General features: G+C 38.0%; 1 long non-coding RNA gene across 1 annotated transcript; it reads left to right on the top strand.

The window, feature by feature from the left end:
• Window positions 1-2,298: 2,298 nt before the first annotated feature.
• Window positions 2,299-3,395, top strand: LOC119905750. Its single transcript, XR_005444875.1, has 2 exons — window positions 2,299-2,358; window positions 2,478-3,395. It is a non-coding gene; the product is annotated as an uncharacterized LOC119905750 (long non-coding RNA).
• The last annotated feature ends 1,771 nt before the right edge of the window (window positions 3,396-5,166 follow it).

The following is a 5,166-nucleotide window of genomic DNA, read 5'->3' as shown; positions in this document are numbered from 1 at the left end:
GCCAAACACAATTAGGCCTGTTACTGATTTGATAGTATTTATAGTTTTTACAAGAACTGTTTACCTTACAAATAAGTGTCTAAGTAGAAATAATCCAGTACTATGTCAAAACATAAATGTGCCTAGACTCCCTCTTAATCTATCATGGTATATGTAAAGAAAACATGTTTAACATGCAGAATGATATTCTGGTTAATTATGATAAAGGTCACATGGAAAGAGTGAAGGTGGTGCTGACTGGAAGGTGCTTAAACCTACTTCTGAAAACAGGCCTGAAGAGACACATCTCCTGTGATTCTTTATGGTAACTGCTGAACATGGACCACTTGTGACCTCATTGGTTACTCTGTGGGACATTTCTCATGTCTCCTAATGTGAAAGCAAAGCAAGCACAAGTACCATAGACTTCGGTGCAGGTGGTGACACTTTCATCTTCTCGCAATCACTTATCTTCCCCCATAGGTTTCTGGATGACCAATATGACATCTCTCTCCCTTTCTTTCTCTCTCTCTAATAGCCAGCTATTGTTCATTATATGACAGATTTTGAATGTTTTCCTGTTATGCATTTTATGCAAAGGCTTAACACTGTCTGAAACACTTTTTTTATATATGAAAAAGCGTTTATTTTTTTTACTTTTATTTTATTTGTGGAAATGAAAAAAAGGGAAATTTCACTGCTTCTCCACATTAGACCAGGGCCAGATCCAAAACCACTATATGTAGAGCTTTCAAATCCTGACTAGATTGTCCCAGAGAGACAAGAAACTTTAGCCCCTCTGAACCAGGGCGATTGGCCACTGAGGGGGCTGTGTGTGTGTGTGTGTGTGTGTGTGTGTATAATCTAAATATAATGCAGTGGAATCAATGCCTTCTGAGTTGGTTAAAACAATTTCCCACATCATACCTTAACGATGTGAATAAGTCTAATGCAAATTAAAATAAGATCTTCAGACTTTTCATTTTCCGACGGGACAGTAACACATCTGTAAAACACAGAACACCTTAATGTACATGAAAATGAATACATAAGACAAAATAGACTGATAACTGATGTGTGAACAAGTATGTAGACTAAAAAGTCCAGTCTGGTCAGTAGCACAATATGTTTACTGTGACCTGGCTTGTATGTGTCCCTTTGTAACAAGCCAAGTCATTAATATATTTAAATCACACATCGCTGAGACAGTATTACTATTTAGATACACAAAACTGAGAGATATACTACATTTTCTATAGTTAAATCTGAAACAATATTACAGCAGGATATGTTATACAGGTATAATATGACTGTGGACATTGTGCACACATGAAGTGGAACCGAGCAGATGACCGGTGAACTATTGAGTTGACGTTACATTATATAAAGCTGAAATACAACCGTGGTGTTCTTTTGGGAGATGCAGTGACTTCAACCAGCAAACTAAAAATCAAGTAGCAACCAAGCATTGAACATTAGCAAGCATTGTCAAAGTCAGATAAAGAGCTGACACACCATCTGATTCCTGTCACAGTTTCATCTGAACTGTCTTCACTGAGTGTGAATTTAGCACACATCATAAAATGTATTAAATCCACATTCAGCCAAAATGGAGCAAAATACTCTATTTGCTGTCCCCTCAAAATAACACATCACACAGACATTAATGTCTAAACCGCTGGCAACAAAAGTGAGTACACCCCTAAGTGAAAATGTCCAAATTGGGCCCAAAGTGTCAATATTTTGTGTGGCCACCATTATTTTCCAGCACTGCTTTAACCCTCTTCGGCATGGAGTTCACCAGAGCTTCACAGGTTGCCACTGGAGTCCTCTTCCACTCCACATCACGGAGCTGGTGAATGTTAGAGACCTTGCTCTCTTCCACCTTCCGTTTAATGATAAACTGCTCAACACACACACACACACAAACTGCACACGCACACACTGTGTTCTTGTCTAGATAGGAACTCTTTATTGGCAAATTTGTGTGTCTTATTTCCTCCCTGTCCACTGTTTAACAACTGATAAGATTATATGCAGTAAATACCTCACCTTAAATTCATTTCTTTCCATATTAACAAAACACGTGTGCTCTGCTAGTCTGCTTGTCAGATTTTACATTTCACCCGGTTTCTGGAGTGTTGTCATCTTCTCACATGATTAAATAGAAACTTAAGATTGGGCAGCCATACACATATTATCCAGCAATCATTGCACATGTAGCTGTGTGACATAAATACCAAAGAAACTTTTTTTTCAGTTGAAGAAGAATTAATTTAATTACAGTAAATGATGTCACTCATTTATCAATATTTCACTAAACAGAAACATCTGGACTGAGAAATGTCAGTGATGAATTCAGACAGATGATAACAGCAGGTGAGACAGTAGTGTGTTCTACATGTTCATTGGCTGAGGACTGTCTGACTGAGCTACACTCTGTGACGTCTTTACAAATGTACAAGATGTTTCTGCTTAAACTAAATGTTTCTCCACAGGAGGAGACAGAGCACATATAAACATGCAGAGTCTTTCTGGACACTGCAGAGTGAATGTGCTCTAGAATCCAGTGATAATCCAGTTGGATGCTGGCACAGTGTCTTTGCAGTGGAGAGAAATGAAATCAGCTGAATGTCCTGCACGCTGAGCAACAAGCTGAACACGTCCTCTTCAGAAGTGCTGGTCTACAGTCTGGATCATTATCTCATACAGATGTTACTGTACAGAGACTGAAGTCAGCCTGTAATAACAACATGGAGTGAGCTACAGACTTCCAGCCAATCATCTTCATGTGACTGTACATGTAGGCTTCTTTCTTCTTCTGTGGTGGTCACAGAGCTCATAGCTGGATCTGAACACAGGATACGACTGAAACTGGACTTTATCTGTCATAAACCAGAACAAAGAGCTGGAACAGAAAACGGATACAATCTGAACTGCAACATGATGGACAAATGGAGACTTTGATCAAAAGCAGAGAGGCTGGATAGTGTGCAGTGTGCAGGTACAGCTCCAAATCAGCGTGTGAGAGGAGGAGAGGTAGTCCACATGCTGAATATTGAAACTTCCAAATAATATTAATTTAGCAATATTTTGAACAGGTGAAATATCTTTGTTTGAAACATTCCCTCATTAAACTCCTGGCAGCCGGTGATATTCAGCATGTGGACTTTTTCTGTGAGTTAAAATTGTATCTCACTGCTGAGTCAGCTGATAAAAACACAACTGATGTTGAATAAAATTACAGTCGGCTCACAGACAGTAATGACATTTAGTATTAATAATGAATGCTATTGGCTGAGCTGCATGTGTCCAGAAGTTACTGAGAGTCAGTGTGTTCATGTTAGTGTAAATCTGTGTTTGTCACTACATTTTGTTTTTATAATGTACAATAAAGTTTTTGTAAAGCTGTGTGAGTCCTCAAGCCAAACACAATTAGGCCTGTTACTGATTTGATAGTATTTATAGTTTTTACAAGAACTGTTTACCTTACAAATAAGTGTCTAAGTAGAAATAATCCAGTACTATGTCAAAACATAAATGTGCCTAGACTCCCTCTTAATCTATCATGGTATATGTAAAGAAAACATGTTTAACATGCAGAATGATATTCTGGTTAATTATGATAAAGGTCACATGGAAAGAGTGAAGGTGGTGCTGACTGGAAGGTGCTTAAACCTACTTCTGAAAACAGGCCTGAAGAGACACATCTCCTGTGATTCTTTATGGTAACTGCTGAACATGGACCACTTGTGACCTCATTGGTTACTCTGTGGGACATTTCTCATGTCTCCTAATGTGAAAGCAAAGCAAGCACAAGTACCATAGACTTCGGTGCAGGTGGTGACACTTTCATCTTCTCGCAATCACTTATCTTCCCCCATAGGTTTCTGGATGACCAATATGACATCTCTCTCCCTTTCTTTCTCTCTCTCTAATAGCCAGCTATTGTTCATTATATGACAGATTTTGAATGTTTTCCTGTTATGCATTTTATGCAAAGGCTTAACACTGTCTGAAACACTTTTTTTATATATGAAAAAGCGTTTATTTTTTTTACTTTTATTTTATTTGTGGAAATGAAAAAAAGGGAAATTTCACTGCTTCTCCACATTAGACCAGGGCCAGATCCAAAACCACTATATGTAGAGCTTTCAAATCCTGACTAGATTGTCCCAGAGAGACAAGAAACTTTAGCCCCTCTGAACCAGGGCGATTGGCCACTGAGGGGGCTGTGTGTGTGTGTGTGTGTGTGTGTGTGTGTGTATAATCTAAATATAATGCAGTGGAATCAATGCCTTCTGAGTTGGTTAAAACAATTTCCCACATCATACCTTAACGATGTGAATAAGTCTAATGCAAATTAAAATAAGATCTTCAGACTTTTCATTTTCCGACGGGACAGTAACACATCTGTAAAACACAGAACACCTTAATGTACATGAAAATGAATACATAAGACAAAATAGACTGATAACTGATGTGTGAACAAGTATGTAGACTAAAAAGTCCAGTCTGGTCAGTAGCACAATATGTTTACTGTGACCTGGCTTGTATGTGTCCCTTTGTAACAAGCCAAGTCATTAATATATTTAAATCACACATCGCTGAGACAGTATTACTATTTAGATACACAAAACTGAGAGATATACTACATTTTCTATAGTTAAATCTGAAACAATATTACAGCAGGATATGTTATACAGGTATAATATGACTGTGGACATTGTGCACACATGAAGTGGAACCGAGCAGATGACCGGTGAACTATTGAGTTGACGTTACATTATATAAAGCTGAAATACAACCGTGGTGTTCTTTTGGCAGATGCAGTGACTTCAACCAGCAAACTAAAAATCAAGTAGCAACCAAGCATTGAACATTAGCAAGCATTGTGCCAGACGAAAGATGTAGTTCATTGAAGGGGTTTCACACAAAACTAAATGTTACTTTACTGTTTCACAACAAACTGCAACTTTTTTACTGTAAATTGACAGACATCATACGTGAAATTCTGGGATCAATTCTAACGGGATAAAAAGATAATCTGTCTCACCACCGTTGATACGTACATATTTTTTCTGAAATAAGGTCCAGTGGGGTGGAAGCAGAAGCAGAAGTGAGGGAAAAATCTTCTAAAATGAGGTTTTTAAATGTGGATTGAATGTCGGCTGTGAAATTCACTCT

The sequence above is a fragment of the Micropterus salmoides genome, unplaced genomic scaffold (assembly GCF_014851395.1).
Source record: "Micropterus salmoides isolate LMB-PRFRI ecotype aquatic unplaced genomic scaffold, ASM1485139v1 Ms_hic_scaffold_16, whole genome shotgun sequence".
In the NCBI taxonomy this organism is placed as follows: Eukaryota; Metazoa; Chordata; class Actinopteri; order Centrarchiformes; family Centrarchidae; genus Micropterus; species Micropterus salmoides.
The sequence above is the reverse complement of the archived record's forward strand: the minus strand, read 5'-3'. Positions and strand labels throughout refer to the sequence as shown.